This window comes from Sorex fumeus, unplaced genomic scaffold, assembly GCF_029834395.1.
Source record: "Sorex fumeus unplaced genomic scaffold, SorFum_2.1 ptg000051l, whole genome shotgun sequence".
Classification (NCBI taxonomy): Eukaryota; Metazoa; Chordata; class Mammalia; order Eulipotyphla; family Soricidae; genus Sorex; species Sorex fumeus.
In genome coordinates this window covers 20932977-20950939 of record NW_026606108.1, presented here as the reverse complement: position 1 = coordinate 20950939, position 17963 = coordinate 20932977, and the positions used below count along the sequence as shown (strand labels likewise).

Below are 17963 nucleotides of genomic sequence, written 5' to 3'. Positions count from 1 at the left end.
CCTTGAAAAGCTTGAGAATAACTGGCAATAGGTGCTCTTTAAATGTTTGAAAACATGTGTTAGTGAATCCATCTGAATCTTGGATTTTGTTTTTGGGACGAATTTTGATTACAGTTTCAATTTCCTTGATGTTAATAGGATGATTCAGGTACTCCAAATCTTCTTGATTCAGCCTTTGGAGATGACAGGAATCCAGGAATTTATCCATTTCTTCTAGTTTCTCTTGTTTCCTGCATACAGTCTTTCAAAGTAGTCTCCAATGATCTTTTGAAATTCTTTGGTTTCTGTTGTGATATTACCCTTCTCATTTCTGATTCAGTTTATTTGGGTTCTCTCTTTCTCTCTTTTTTGTGAGTATTACTAGTGGTTTATCTATCTTGTTTATTTTCTCAAAGAACCAGCTCTTGATTTGTTTGATCTTCCTAATTGATTTTTGAGTTTCCCTTTCATTGATTTTCCTCTAAGTTTTATGATCTTTCCTTCTGCTGGTTTGAGCTCCTTTTGATGGTCCTTTTCTAAGATCTTGAGCTGTGAAGTCAAGTTGTTTATGTGGGCCCTTTCTTCAATCCTGAGAAAAGCTTGCAGAGCTATAAATTTTCCCCCAACACGGCCTTAGCTGCACCCCATAGGTTCTGGTAACTTGTGTTTTCATTCTCATTTGTTTACAGGGATCTTTTGATTTTGTCCTTGACTTCCTTCCTGCCCCACTCATTCAACATTGAGTTGTTTAATTTCCAGGTGTTTGATTTGGTTCTCCGAGTCTCTGTGTGATTCACTTCTATTCTCAGTGCATCATTGTCTGAATAGATTGTTGATACTCTTTCTATCTTTCTGATTCTATTGAGGTATGTTTTGTTACCTATCACATGGTGTATTTTGGAAAATGTTCTTTGTGCTCTGGGGAAGAATGTTTATTCTTTATTTTGGGGGTGTAAAGCCCTGTAAAGATCTATAAGCCCTCTCTTCTATTTCTTCCTTCAAAGCCAATGTTTCCTTGCTGAGTTTTGTTCTTGTTAATCTATCCAGATGTGATAACGAGATGTTGAATTCTCCAGCTGCTTTGTGTTACTAGCATTGTCCTCCTTAAGATCTGTTAGCAGCTGTTTTAAATATTTAGCTGTTCCCTCATTAGGTGCATATACATTTAAAAGTGTGATTTCTTCTTGTTTTACACATCCTTTGATAAGTAGAAAATGGCCTTTGCTGTTTCTTCTAATCTTTTTCAACCTGATATTTATGTTGTTGGATACTAGGATGGCCACTCCAGCTTTTTTGAGGGAGCTGTTTGCTTGCAAGATTTTTTTTCATCCTTTAACTTTGAGTCTGTGTTTGTTCTGATAGTTCAGATAAGTTTCTTGTAGGCAGCAGAATGTTGGGTTCTGTCTCTGAATCCATTTTGCCACTCTGCGTCTCTTAATTGGTGAATTTAAACCATTGACCTAGAGAGAGATTATTGTTATGGAGTTTTGTATCATCTTTCTGTAAGAGTTTGTTGTGATTTTAGGGTTTGTCTTGCCTTATAGTAGCCCCTTTAGCCCTTCTTTTAGGTTTGTTTTTGAGTCTATGACGTTCCTGGGCTGCTGTTTATCCACAAAATAGTGTACGAGTCCTTTGAGTTTGAGTGAGAACTTAGCCAGATAGAGTATTCTTGGTCAAGTGTTCATTTCAGTGAATTTTTTCACTATATCTCACCATTGCTTTGGGGCTTTGCAGGGTTTCCTCTGATAGGTCTGCTGTGAATCTAAGGGGTGCGCACTCCTTTTGTATGTGATTTCCTTCTTTGACCTTGCTGCTTTCAGTATTGTGTCTCTATCCATGGCATCCATCATTCTAACTATGATATGTCTTGGAGTGTTTTTGTTAGGGCCACTTTTAGCTGCCCCCTCCAGGCTTCTTGAATCTGAATGGTTGCATTGTCGAGCTTTGGGAACTTTTCAGCAATGATTTGTTTAACCCTGGCTTTTTCATTGGGATTGTTTCCCTGAGCTTCTGGTGGTCCAATTATTCTAATGTTGTTCCTCTCAGAATCATCTCCTAGGTCTCTGATTTGCTCTAGAGCTATTTTGAGGTCTCTTGCCATTGTTTGTAGTTGCCTGTAGGCTTCCTGTAGCTGATCTTCCAGTTCACTGATTCTACCTTCAGCCCCCTTATTCTACTGTTGAGGGCACAGACTGAGTTTTTTATTTCATCTACTAAATCTTTTCTTTGTGACATTTCTGTGTGTAGCTTCCCACTTTCTGCTCTCATTTCTCCCTTTATTTTCTTGATCATTTTTCTCATGTCCTCCTTTAATTTACTGGATATCTGTCTCACTGTTTCATTGAGTTAATTGAATATCTTCATTACTTCATGTATGACTTCATTCTCAGAAATGTCTCTTAGATGAGTAGCACCTAATGAAGCTTCTGGAGATTTTTTTTTTATTGTCCTCCCCTTGTGGTGGGGATTTGCCTTGTTTCTTCATGTTGGAGTGGAGGTACAGAGACTGAGATGTTACACAAGATTGCTGGGTATGAGCAAAATACCTGCTGCTGCATGAGCATCCACTGGCCCAAAATTAGGCCTTACCCACTTCAACAAAAATATGGAATGCTTCACAATTTGTGTGTCATCCTTGTGCAGGAGCCATCCTAATCTTCTCTGTATCATTCCAATTTTAGTATATGTGCTGCCGAAGCAAGCACAAGCATTGTTATTATTATGTGCTACTATAATTCACATGTTGAAGCCCAGTGGTCAGTGTGATGGTATTTGGGGGTGAGGGTTTCAGGAGGTTATTAATTTTCAATGAGATCAGGGCAGTAGTCGCCTTATCATGAATTAGTGGTTTTATGAGAAAAGGATCCAGCCAAACTTAGGAAAGTCCCTGTAAGCACACAGAGAAAGAAGCTCTTGTAGAGTAAACCAGACTCTCCACCGACAGTGAGAATCTCTCGGTCCCTTCACCTTGATAGTCTTCACACCTGAGAGAAACAGCTCCCTTTTCTTCATCTGAAATATTTTGTTGTGACAATGTGTACTAAGACAAGCATTTTAAGAATTGCTATCTGAATTCAACATTTGATTTCTTTTACTTTTGGGTCTTCCAAGCAGTACTAAGGCCATCCGGAGGGTCCTTGTTGTGATACTCTACCAACCTGGAAAATGGTTCATTGTAAGGTCCGAGGATGTGGTGCTGCTCAAGGACCACAAAAGGCAGTGCTAGGGATTATCTAAACATTCTCCATCCCTCCTCCAAGTGGCTCATAGACCCCCAGGACTAACACTGCGAGTGTTCAGGGTCCTATGTGGTGCAGGGATAAAATTAGGGTTGACCACATACTCAGGGTGTTCCTTAAGCTCTTACTAGCTCTCTAGTCCTTCTACTGTTTTCAAAGAATCTGGTAATGACCATTAGATTTATTTTCCCAGAAAGATCAATCTTTTATTTAGATTTAAGAATTTGTATTTTTTTTTCTTTTTTGCGTTACAACCAGTGATGCACAGGGGTTCCTCCTGGCTCTGCACTCAGGAATTACTCCTGGCACTGCTCGGGAGACCCTATAGGATGCTGGGAATCGAACCTGGGGTGACTGCATGCAAGACAAATGCCCTACTTTCTGTGCTATTACTCCAGTCCCAAGAATATGTATTTTGGGCCAGGGACATGACTCAAGTGGAAGAGCATAGTCTAGCATGAGTGAGACTTAGAGTTTGTTCCAAGTACCAAATCCCCCCACCCTGCCCAAACACCAGCCCGACAATTCTGGGAGTGCCCCAATTTAAAAATAATAATTGGGGCTGGAGTGATAGCACAGTGAATAGGGCATTTGCCTTGCATGCGGCGGACCCGGGTTCGATTCCCAAAACCCCATATGGTCCCCGGAGCACCGCCAGGAGTGATTCCTGAGTACAGAGCCAGGAGTAACCCCTAAGCATCACCGAGTGGAACCCAAAAAGCAAAATAAATACATAAATAAAAACAATAATCGTGAAGTTTGGTCGCTTACAAAAAATAAATTTAAGCAGATTTTGGTGAGGAATTATGAGAAATTTGTCTTATTGTAGTTTTACATATAAATTTCACCTTCTGTTTCTGACCTCTCGGTTCAGCATATTTTAAATTGTTTTTTATTTTGTAAAGTAGTTCACAGTATTTGATTACATTTAATGTTTGAACACCAATCCCACCACCATTACATTTCCTACCATCACCATATTTTCAATGTTTTCATTCCAAACTCCAACCAAAGCCCCAAATAGGAACTGAAATATTTTATTTTGTATTGTTTATTATGAAAAACGACAGAAAATACTCCCAAAAAATTTCCTTGGAGGAAAGTTTGTGAATATTTCACCCAGGGGCCACTAAGCCTTTCTTTAAGAGATCAGTAACATGTTGTTAAAGGTTGATCCTTGCATGCTTACATATATATATATATATATATATATATATATATATGTGTGTGTGTGTGTGTATCTGTAAAAAAATATTTAAATATTTCCCTTTAAGCTTAGTTGCCTCTGATTTTTAACCACATCAAACGTGTTGAGGTATTCTTAGAGTATGTTTGGTGTGAGTTATGAGCTATTGTATGGTCACAAATATGGCCACGTGGTCCAGAAATATGATTATTCATGAGTCAGGTTCTGCCCGAGCATGTGGAGAGTGAACATGAGCGTGGTGGTGGTTGAGTTCTGCAGGTTTTCGGCTGCCAGGACTAGGCCCATGGGGTAGGGAGGGGCCTCACCTGCCCCCCTTTAAGGCACCCCAAGTAAAACAGCCTGACGTGGGGTCCAGTGGCATGGTTTTGGTGTGTGTTGTTTTATGCTCCCTTACTGGAGGGAAGCATAATGCACAATGAGACTCTGGATCATGGCCGATGATGAAATTGTCTGGCTCAGACACCATGCAGTATATTTTTGGTCTTGAAATTGGAATATTTATGCTCTCCCATAACCTAAAAAGACTATTTTTCTGGATGTTATTGGTTGTCTTTATAACTCAAGGCTCTCAAAAGAGAGGGGCCTAAACAACTATGAAGATAAAAGGAAATAGATTTAAAGAATAAGTGTGGAATAATGGACTTTTAGAAAAGCAAACACCAGCAAAAAAAAATTGATGCACTTCAAAGAGAATTAAGAGATCCATGTGGGAGTATCTTGCAGATCCCTGCAAAATGAATAGCATAGTCTGCATCCTCCATAGGCACCAAGGAAGGCCAGCAGCCAGCCTTACAGTGAGAAGAAAGCATTAAGAACTTTGGAACTGATTGCTTTGGAAAAGATTCAGTTCTTTAGAGGAATAAAGAGCTTATCAGTGACCACACTGAACAAACAGAATTTCTTCTCCAAAATGTCCTGCATGATTTAAACTCAAGATTTGCATCAGGGGAAGGACCCTGAAAACTAAATATCATGCCAATTGTTATATGTTAAATGATGTGGCTTAATTTTAAATTAAAAAGTAATAAGGAAACAATAAGGTATCAAAAGGAATATCACTTCCTTTATCATAGCAGACCTAGCTGAAACTGTGCATATAAATCATGATGAGAAATAATGGGATTGACAACACTGTGTGTAGTATCTTGCTTGTCACGGGTATTTCCAGACTTGATATTTATATTTAACTATTATTTTATAAGTGGTTATTTCTCTGAAGAGGTAAAAAGCAGTTTTTTTTTTGTCTGCATGAAAGTTGCTATGATCACTACGTGAGGTATGCAGTTATTACAACATACACTTGGAAGCCCACTATTTTACTCTAATGCCACCTTACAGCTGCTAGCTATATTATTACATCCCCAAAGATGCCATTCTTGTAATTTAAGGAACCAATCATGATCATAACTTGAAATCTTGAAGTATAATATACACAGAAGTGTAGAGAACTACAATAGATACCACATTTTTGGTTGATTCATGTAAACAAACAGTGCTGAATTACTGCAGAGTGATGTTAGAAGGAGAGGAACCAGTACATAATAAACTCTCTCTTCATCTGTATGGCCAAGAGCAACAGAGCCTAAGAACTAGTATACAGAACTGACTTAAATATGGTGGCACGTGAGGTGGGCTAGGTTGAAGAGGTGAACTCTGGTGAAAAGTGTGGTGTTGGAACACGATATGTATAAAATTCTATCATTAACACTATTATAAATTATGTGCTTAAATTTAAAAAATATGTTTAAATTATTACAAACTTATTTTTATTAGAGAAAAATAAGTACTATAAAAATTATTCTGTGGAATCTATTTTCTCATACTTCTAGTGTTTATCTGATGTCCCTAAAGGACATTTAGGGTAAAAAGCACTGAACAACTCCCCTCTATTTTGAAGGGCTACCATAGTCAAATGAAAATTATCAGGATAGTGTGGGACAGTATCTATGTTTCTGAAATAGGAACAGTTCTGCAGGTTAATGAATAAAATTTAAGATGTTCACACCTGACAAACTAGGATATGAAGTGATATGATTCTTCAGATTTCTTTGTGGTATCTTCCAGATGCCATTGGGCTATGCTAGCACGCAACAGGGATGAATGGAGACATTACTGGCACCTGCTTGAGTAAATCGATAAATAACGGGGGATCAAGTGATCAAGTGATCTTCCAGATGCCAAGAATAATAGCCAAGAATGGCAAAAAAAGACATATGACTCTACTATCCTTCAGAGTAATTATGTAATGGAAATACAGGATACACAAGAATATTTGGTTACATAAGTTTAGTAATTTTTAAAATTTTAAAAGTTACAATACATTCTTTGTTAAAATTATTATATTTCTATATTTTTCTCAAGTCAAAGGAACATGGATTGATTTTCTTTAATCAGTTCTTTTTGTCCTAGCTTCTTTATTTTTATTTTTAGAGTCAATACACATCAAAATTTCAAAGACACATCTTTGGTTCTTGTACCCATCAATTTTTAGCAACTCTATAGGATCACATAGTTTTAAAATCATTGGTTCTTCACAAGGTACAATTCAGAAGATTAATATTGGACTTTACCCCAAAGAGAACTAAAAGGTCAACAACCACAATTTTAAAATAACATAATAAACTGAAAATAAGACACTCATTTATTTTGCAAGACTGCTTAACTGAGTGGTGAGTGTGGTTATTTCTAATATGACATTTTGATATGTTTTTGTCTCTTTTCATTATAATATTTGCTTGATAGGTAGCAAATCCAAAATTGACATAAATAGAATTTCTGGATAATTTTGCTAAATAACTTAGAGTCAGCTATTTAAGCATCAGAATGAAACAAAAAGGATATCATCTACTAAAATGTAATGCATTATTTATATGATCCTCAAATCCAAGCACAAAAATTCGTAAGTCTATAACTGTACCTCATGGTGTTTCACTAATAAATAAATAAAATTTTATTAATACTGCAAAAAAGTCTATAAATTATTACAAATATAAGCAACTTTGGCTGAAAAATTTATGAAATTGTATTTTATAAAAGCTAACCATAATTTGATTAATCAGAAAATAGAAAAAAACATAAGCTTATAATAGAAATATAAACATAAATATAAACTTATAAACTAGTTTATAATAAACATGAAATCAAAACTAATAACAGAACCCATTCAAAAATTACTGAAAAACTCAACATTTTTTGAAGAATAGAAAATAAGGTTTAAAATGTAGAAATACACAACATTTACAGATGGGAAAATTGCTAAATAGTAAAGAAGAAAATATTAAATAAAATTAAGTTTATCAAAATATAAATTGGGGTTCCACAAATTAAAGTTCATAAAGCCAGAATGTTTATTTCAAAAGCTATATCCTAGTAGGTAACAAAATAATAACAAAAGTATTTTTTAATTTTTTTTCCTATTAGTTCACAGTTCTATTAGTTCACAACATTAGTTCACAGCAAAGTACAGGTTTCTGGTGTCAGGTTTTTCCTGTATCAGCCATGCTCTGCCCACCACGAATATCCATCATTATCACCACTCTATATATGGTACCAACCACTGTACTGTTTTCAGTATAATTTAGTGTTGTTAATTTATTTACTTTATCTTTTACTATTTCAGAAATATTTGAAATCCTACGGTATATAGCATATTTTACTTAGCATGGATCCCTCAGTTATCAAAATGCGACAGCTAACAAGCTTTCTTTTCCCTTGATATTTTTTGTTTTTAATTTTTGTTTTTTTAGAAATACATCTGGCAGTGTTCAGTGTTTGATGCTGGATCTGTGCTCAGGGATCACACCTGGCAAATCTCAGGGGTCCCTGTGTGGTACTAGAGATCAAACATGGGTTTGACTTGTGTGCAAGGCATACCCTATTTATTGTCCTATGTTTGTGGTCCTAAATTTTATGTTTTCTGTTTGACTAAATAGCATTCTCTGTGTGTCTATATACTACATCTTTCTTTACTTATCTGCTATCAGCTACCTGGATTGTTTCTATATGATCATTATTATAAAAAAATGCTGAAATGAAAGTGCGCATATCTTTCAAATTAGTATTATTAAGTAAATATTTAGAAGTGAGAAGAATGATCAGAGTATAGTTCTGTTTTGTGGAACCTCTGTGCTATTTTTCTAGTAATATCTACCCCAAAATACATTCCCATAAATAACATGAAAATTCTATATGAGTAATACACTACCTTAACAACATTTATTATTTTATTTTGGATGATAACTGTCTCATAATTTTTATGTTAATTTCCAAAAAAAGTCTATATAGTATGATTTTTCAGATACCTATTTTTCATCTCTATGTTTTCTTTGGTGAAGTATCTATTAGAGACTTTGCCCATTTTTTTTTTTTTTTTGGCTTCTTGGGTCACACCCAGCAATGTTCCGGGGTTACTCGTGGCTCTGCACTCAGGACTTACTCCTGGCGATGCTCAGGGGACAATATGGGATGCTGCAAATTGAACCCTGGTAGGCCGCATGCAAGGAAAATGCCCTACCCACTGTACTATTGCTCTAGCCCCTCTGCCCATTTTTTAAAACTAGGCTGTATATTTGTTGATGGCCAAAAATGAAATAAATCATTTGTATATTTTGAATATTAAATACTATATAAAGTATGTGAAATGTAACTATAATTTTACTACAAAATTTTATGTAAGTCATAGGCACTGATAAACAAATATACCAATAAACAAAACAGTGAATGTTCTCTATATAAGAAGTTGCCATGTCATAGCTACATTAAAAATTAGTTACGGATTTATAGCTAATAAGTTATGCAGTGATAATAGGTTATAACTGGTAATAATACAATGAGATTGCTATTTTAGTATAAAGATAAAACTTTGCATATTTCTTATCTGGGTTCCATCTCAGGTACCTCATTTAATATGCTAAGCTTGCCAGGAATGACTCCTGAGCACAGAATCAGGAATAAGCTCTGAGCAATGCTGAGTGTGCTAAAGCAAACCAAAAAACAAAAACTATGACAAAAATATACAGCAATATAACACAGGAAGGAGATAGGGAGAAAAGATTGGACATCTAAACTTTTGACAATCAATGTTTTGAATAAATTCTGTACTACTAATGTTGAAAAGAACAAAAAGCAATCCTGATGCTTGAAAATTTCTCACAGGGGTAGAGGCAGCCTTTCTGGACTAAGATTCCATATACATTCTATAGTGGGAAAACTCAGTCTGAATGTTTAGTGTATCTTTCTCATTTTCATCACCTGAAGAACAAAGCATGAAACGGGGCTATTTGCATGGGGCACGTGATAGCTTATGAACCAAAAACATGTATTCATGTATTGTATCCATACATGAATATGTAGTCATCTAGTTATGGGATATCTGTTGCATTCTCTAAGACCTGTTGAAAATTATCAAACCCTACGTAAAAAGGTCTTCATTCAATAAGATAAAAGTTTGCATATACTAATTTCCTTATAAAGCATATCAAATATTTGGGGAGCTGGAGAAATAGCACAGTAGGTGTTACTGTAGTTTCCTTGCATTTAGCTAATCCTGGTTCAAACCCCAGGACCCCATTCCCCAAGCCCCACCAGGAGTGATCTTTGAACACAAGCTGAAAGAAATCCCTGAAAACTGCTGGGTATGGCCCAAACACTCCCCACTCAAAGGATAAAATATTTAAAGTGACTTTCAAATGATCATGAACTCACTGAAGAACTCAAGCAATAAAATATACCAAACATTTACTGAATATTGAATGGCTCTCTCTAAAATTTATGATTAATTACAGCAATAATTTTATTAACAGCTTCTATTGGCTCCATGCATATAGATTTCTTTTCTGAGAATGCTATTTTTTCTCTGTAGTTTCTAGTCCTTTAAGGTTTACAGTCTTATAATTAATTGTACTTTTTCAGAGATGGCACTTTCAGAGGATCAATGTTTAAATTATTTTCATATATGGTCTTAAAATTTCTTTAATAATCCTTTCAAGAGAAGTGTATTATAATTATTACTTTATAGACAAGGGAAAGAACTTGAAAAGATATCATTTACCAAAACTCATACAAATAATAAAATTCAATTTATTTTCACTTTGTTTTATTCAGGAACACCTTGATTATACTCATTAAATATTCTATTTCCTCGCAAGTAAGAAAAATATGATCAATTTGGAACTGTCTCTTTTGTTTAGCTTGTTTTGAATTTGGACCCACACTAGGTCGTGTTCAGGACTTGCCCCTGGCTCAGTGCTCAAGGAATCTGTCCTGGTATTGTTAAGTGGGCCATGTGTGATGCTGTGGATTGAATCTGAGTTGGCTGTACCAAGTACCCTTTCTCTGTACTGGCTCTCTGTGTCTGGAACTACTGGATTGGTATTAGCGTACTGTCCCTCAATGAAATTCTTGGTTTTTCTAAACTCCTCAACATAAATAATTTTTCAATAGAAAACTCCTGAAATTGGCCCTGTATTTCACTCTCTCTAGTGCCTACCTTATAATATACACTATACATTTATACATACTATAATCTATACATTTCAACATTTCCCTTCCACATCATCATGATGACTCTGGATTCCTACTTCAGAGATACAGACTCACAGGTATTCCAAAAACACTGTGTGCTTTTCTCAAGGGAATAATTCCTGGAAGACATTCTGATTCTATTTACTATTTATTTCTAGACTATCTCATTGGACTGATAGCTTGGATTAATTCAACTAGTATCCATGTGACCCCACACATTGAACTTTCTCAATTATTCCAATTTGCTCAAATAAATGGAAATAGCAACTTCAAGGTCCCTGATTCATTTAATTGACATGCAAAATGTTGCTTAAAGGCAGAGTTTACATATTCCATATACAGATTATAGTTTTTGCAATGTCTTCCAGATATCTGTTAGGACTTTATCACTCTCAACTTCCTAACAAAAACCCAGTATATTCATTCAGCTAATAGATAGGCACAATGGGGCTTTGGCATCCTCATAACCTACAACCTCACAAGAAACAAAAAGAATGGATGGGATAATGAAACTTAATTCTTTCATGAATGCCTGGTTTTTCTAATGTCTGAATCCAAGAGGAACCAGTGTTGATTATGTCATCGCATTATAATTTGTTCACTTGCCATTTTCACTTATTGACTTTAAATGCTAGTTCTAAAACATTTTGTTTTTCTCATTGACACTTTTGTTCTCTGTGGTTAATGTCCTAAAGCAAGACAAGTGACACTAGAATAGTTTTCCTCTGTTCTTCAGGCTTTGACTTTTCTGGGACAAACCAATCACAATGGGACCATTTAACTTTTAGAAGCCTGCATCTTGCCATCCCAGTGTCTCTGTAAAATAGGGTATAATGAGCAAGGTATTGCCTTGGACAAGTTCAGAAGAGGAAATTCCAGCTAAATCAAAATGTTAGTTTCTTTTGCTCTGTAAGCAGTATTAACAAAGAGGAAATGATTGAGGATAAATCTAGTCATCGGATAAAAATAAAGTCCAAACAGTAGAAGGCAGAAAGATTTCAATTACTTCTGATGATAAATGGCATCAGCATTGAAGTGTTATTGAACAAGAACAGAGAATTCTATAGTGAATTGAAACTTAGGAAAGAAAGAGAAAATAATTCACTAAAATTCTTTAGTGAATAGAAACACAGGAAAGAAAAAATATTTTTTTATAAAAGTTGCACTTAACTATTTCATTCTTCTTTATTAATCCTCCACTCAAATGAATCCACCTGTACCTTACTTATATATTTTTTACATCTATTGATGCTCAGTGCTTACTCTTGGCTCTATGCTCAAGGATCACTCCTGGAGTTGCTTGGGACACCATATGTTGTGCCAGGTATTGAATCTGGCTTGGCTACATGCAAGGCAAGCAGTGGACCTACTGTTCTATCATTCCAGCCTCTAACGTTTTATATTTTATTCTTAACCTTATAAAGCAGTGTGTTTTAGGCAAGGAAAACAGGTTGACCTGTCACTCGAGGAAAGGCAAAGTTGCTAAAATGATATGAGGCTGCTGCTGTGTAACAGAATAAGGAATAAAGAAATGTAAACCTCACAAGCTTTTATACAAACTTCTTATATTTGCTTCTCAGTTTCTTCCCACTAGCAAGCTTGACCCCCTGTGCTTCACATCCAGCTTACCTAGATTTCAGAATTTCTAAGGAAAGCAGAAGTCCAAGCAACACTGACCAAAAGGCTAAGTTGCTTCTCCCGTATCTGTAAACATTTTTCTTTTTATAAATCCCATGATCACTGGACATACTGTTACTCCGTGATTTGCTTGAGTGGGCGCCAGTAACGCCTCCATTCATCCCTGTTTTGTGCTAGTGTAGCCCTAGGCATCTGCTTGTTCTAGGAACACGAAGAGTCTCAAACTGTATCGTTCAGGGTCTTGACGAAAAGTCCAACCATCTTGTAGGTGGGCGGCCACACAGTCTTTTGATGTCCCGTGGAATCCAGTCAGTAACAGTTCTAGTCCAGCGGTCGTCTCCAAATCTCATTACGTGTCCAGCCCATCTGATTTTTGACACCTTGGCAGATGAGACAGCGGCCCTGATTCTTGACCATCGATGGAGGTTGGAACTCCAGATTCTTTCTCATTTGAGTGGTGTGTGATACTCCAAGCATAGCTCTTTCAATTCCTCTTTGGGAGACCCGATTAGAGTTCTCATCCTATTTTCATAGGGTTCGGTTCTCTGACGCATATGTCAATGCAGGGAGAACAGTGGAATTAAAGAGATGTGCCCGGAGCCAGAGGTTCTTCATCCTTTCAGCTATTTCTTGAACACTCTTGAAGGTGTTCCAAGCCACTGTCTTCCTCCTGCACATCTCAGGAGCCAGGTTATTTGTGATGTTGACTTCTCGACCCAGGTATACATAACTATTGCATTCGGAGATGGTTGTTCCACTGAGAGTGAATGGAACATCAGGAATAAGACTGTTTCTCATGAACATTGTCTTTGTGAGATTCATCTGTAGTCCGACCTTTCCATACTAACAGTCGAAGTCGGCCGGCGTTTGGGCTGCTTGGCTAATGTTTGGAGTTACTAGAACAATGTCATCAGCAAAGCTGAGGTGGTGTAGTTGCCAACCATCTATCTTCACTCCCATTCCTTCCCATTCCAGTGGTCAATTGTGTTCTCGAGGGTGGCACTGAAGAGTTTTGGTGACATTGTATCACCCTGTCGAACTCCTCTCTTGACATGGATGGACACTTCTTTGTAATGGTGAGATCCTGGTAGTGAATCCATAATACAGCTCACAGAGGATCCTAATGCATTGAGTTTGAATGCCCTGATTGGCTAGGGCTTTGATGACTACTTCTGTCTCAACAGAATCAAAGGCCCTCTTTAAATCAATGAACGTCAGACAGAGCAGCATCTTGAACTCCTGAGAAACCTCAATGAGCTTGGTTATCTTATTGATAAGGTCTATTGTGCTGAATTCTTTGTGGAACCCAGGTTACTTGCATGGTTGCGCTTCATCTAGTGTTCTGCCAATCCTATTCAGGATGACCCGAGTGAACATCTTGTAGATGACAGACAATAGGCAGATCGGGCGATAGTTGCCAATGTCGTGGATGTCTCCCTTCTTGTACAGTAGTACAGTCCTGCTATTTTCCATTGGGATGGAACCTTGCATTCAGACAGGTAGCGTGTTAAGAGCTGAGCCAGTGTATTGATGAGTACTGATGCCAGGTTCTTCAGTTCCTCAGGTCTGACCTTGTCTGGGCCAGGTGCTGTTTGTTTCTTTACCGGCAAAATGGTATGTCGGATTTTGGAAGGAGGAACATTGGTAGTGACATATCCATCCTGCGGAATTTTGTACATGGGCAGATATTTTATAAACATCTTCACAATTAGAAAGCTAATACGTATGTGTGAAAAACAAGAGAACCATATCCAAAGGACTTTCCATAGATTAAAACATCCCTATTGGTAATCCATACCAGCAAAATCATAACAGTTTACTAGATGTTGTATAAGTCTCTTGGAGCCTCAGACCCACAGAATGAAGTAGCTGAAGAGAGAAAAGACTTTCGGAAGGCTGGAAATTACGATTTAAGGCTTAGGAAATCTTGCCACACCTGGGGAGTACACATTAAATCTTCAGTACCATAAGGGTGACTATCTAAGAACCAAGATTTTATGGCCATCAGGAAAATAAGATCCCTGGTACCAGGATTCAAACCCAGGGTGGAGCCAATCAGAAGAATAAAGGAAATCAGAATAATTAAATCAAAGGAGTACAATTTGTAACTTGCTGAGTAGATTGTTTTAACTTTATTATATTTTAGTTTTGGGCTGGAGTGATAGCACAGTGGTAGGGCATTTGCCTTACAAGCGGCCAGCAAGGTCGAGCTGAGTTCGATTTCTCTGCCCCTCTCAGAGAGCCTGGCAAGCTACGGAGAGTATTTCTCCCGCCCGGAACAGCCTGGAAAGATACCCGTGATGTATTTGACATGCCAAACACAGTAACAAGAAGTCTCACGATGGAGACGTTACTGGGCCTGCTCGAGCAAATCGATGAACAACGGGAGGACCGTGACTGTAATGTTTTATTTTTATTTTTTAAGAGCTTAGCGGCCATACCTGGGCAAAGTTCTGAGGCCAGGCCATGCATATGCACTATCACTTCAGCCATGTCCCAAACCAAGAGCATAGATAGTTTGGGGGGAAGGGGGTTTGGGCTACACTTGTGCTTAGGTACTACTCCTGATTCAGAGTTCAAAGTCACTCCTGCCAGAAATCAGAGGATCATGTGGTGCCAGGGCTCAAACCTGGGCTTCCTGTATACAGATGCTCTAGCCACTGAGCTACATTTCCAGTCCAAAGTGGATCCTTTAAAACTCATCACACGAAAAATAAAAACTGTTGTGGCAGATATGTAAAGGGGTAGATGCTAGTCACAGAGTTAGTATGGTTAATTTTTCACAATGCCTGTAAACCTCAGTGTACCATTTACCTAAGCAAACACAATGGCAACTATACCAATTTTTTTTTAAATGGGGGAAAAATAAAGATGATAAGCTAGTTTTATGGACTACCTGGAATTTTCATTTTAACATATTCATCATGAATATAGTACTGAAAGATCTAAAGATATCATATAGCCAGAGAAGCATGTTTCCTATTTGAAATTCTAAGCAATTCAGCAATTTTAAAGTTTCTAGTTCAAATCAGTAAACTTCCAAAGACTACAGCTGTAAAAGCAAATTTTGTGCTCTATTTATGTAATACAAAATCCACCTTCAGGAACAAAAGAACTGCCCTTCTTGATAGCATTCTAATTTTACATTAAAACCATAGCTTATGCTATGATAACAACAGGATATATAAGAGGGAGAAATGTAGGATTTCTCATATGGCCAAACCCAGGTTTTCTCTGCTTTTAAAGAGATAGGTGTCAGCCTACGAGGAACACCGACAGTTTAGGCTCAACCCCATGTATTTTTTTCTCTTTCCTGTTGTCTTTTTGATGAAAGTCTATCCATATTTCAAAATTACTGAGATGAAAACATGAGGTGTAAGTGACAATCACTGAAACTTTATAATGTGCCTGTCAAGCTGACAGTAGTGTTGGAGTGGGGGTTAGGATTGGGAGAGAATCAGCGAAGTCTGGTGGAGGGAAGTTGACACTGGTTAAGGGATGAGTGTTGAATTATTGTATGCCTAGAAGGCAACTATCTCTAACTTTGTAAAACATGACTCTTTTATAATTTTTTATAAAAAGAACGCTATCAACATGAGACTTTTTAAATAATCACATCCTTTAAAACTTTAAAACTTATCACAAGAAAAATAAATAACTTTAAAATTGAGAATGTGTTGTTAGAAAGCCAAAATAAAACAAAATTATTGCATGCTTGGCTTTATTTTTATATATATTCGCTTTGTCTTCATTTATTATAACGTTTGTTATTTTTCTCAATATTACTCTCATCCCTCAATCATCTGAAAAGGTCTCGATATATTTTTCTAGGTCAACATTTTCCAAAAGGAAAGTATCCTGGAGAAGAAAATTTTTCCAATATCCATATTTGGGAGGATTAAAATCTGGACTCTCCTCTCAGAGAGCCAGGAAAATCTACAAGAAATAATTTTATTTTTAAAATTCGCTTATATTTGATCACAGTGTTTCCCCTTAACTCACAAAGAAGCTAACATAAATACAAAGTAAAAAGAAATTTAGATCTAAATGTCTTAAAGTTAAAACTTTTGAATATGAAAGCTATTTTTAAAGAACATCAAGAACAAAAAGTCCATATTTAGGCAAAGGTAATTTTTCTAATTGTGGGCTTAAAGGAAGCTGTGCTTTTAATTTCTTTTGTGGAGGTTGGGGGAAGTGTACGTGTTTGGGTCACACCCAGCAATGCTCAGGGGTTACTCCTGCCTCTGCTTCTGTACTTAAATCACTCCTGGTATTGTTGGGGGACCCTATGGAATGCTGGGGATAGAACCCAGGTGAACCGCATGCCAGGCAAAATGCCTACCTACTGTAGTATCACTCCCTGTGCTTTTAGTTTCTTTATATACTATAGACAGACACAGACACAACATGGTAACACAACATGGTAATAGTCAGAGATATTTTTTTCCCAAAACATATAGGTTAGTGAAGTCTTTTTACATATTCATTTGCTATAATTAACTTAATAAATTGAACCTTAATTACCAACCTGGGTATTTTCAAAATAAAAAAGGAAGAGATTATGTAAATAGAGCATAATAAGAACAAACCATCCAGTATAATGGGGATCTCTTAACATAATATGAGGGTTGAGCAATTAAACTATGAATAACAAATAATGATTTAATAATGTAAAGCATGCAAAGGTAAATGAACTCAGGCCCAGATAAACAGCTCCCTAAAATTGGATGCCCCTTATACTGAGCTAGTTATGAATGATCTTAAATGATGCATCTGATTTACACATTCCTCATTGTTAAATTTTAGCTGACACATGGTATGGGTGATACTTGTACACACACACACACACACACACACACACACTTACATATATACTGCACTGTACTGCACTGTCCTCCTATTGTTCATCAATTTGCTCGAGCAGGCCCAGTAATGTCTCCATCATGAGACTTGTTGCTACTGTGTCTGGCATATCCAATACATCTTGGGTAGCTTTCCAGACTTTGTCATGCGGGCTAGATACTCTCGGTAGCTTGCCGGGATCTCCGAGAGAAGCAGAGGAATCAAACTCGGGTCGGCCACATGGGCCGCATGCAAGGCAAACGCTCTACCTGCTCTGCTATCGCTCCAGCCCATACACACACATATATATGTATTTATGTATATCTCAGGGGCCAAGGGCTTTGGGAGTTGGTTTAGGCCACAACCAGCTCACAGCTTACTCTTGGGATCATTCCTGGCTTTGCTCAGGGGAACATATGCATTACTAGGGATCAAACCTGAAGTGACAGAGAGTAAGACAAAGTTCTCACCTCCTACCCTATCTTTCTGGCTCAACTATAAATTATATTCGTTATTGTTCTGTGTTATTTTAGTTT

At 37.0% G+C, this 17963-nt stretch overlaps 1 non-coding gene across 1 annotated transcript; it reads right to left on the bottom strand.

Moving 5' to 3' along the window:
• Window positions 1–2578: 2578 nt before the first annotated feature.
• LOC130033246 (U6 spliceosomal RNA) lies at window positions 2579–2684 on the bottom strand. Its single transcript, XR_008793947.1, has one exon. It is a non-coding gene; the product is annotated as a U6 spliceosomal RNA (small nuclear RNA).
• Window positions 2685–17963: the final 15279 nt, after the last annotated feature.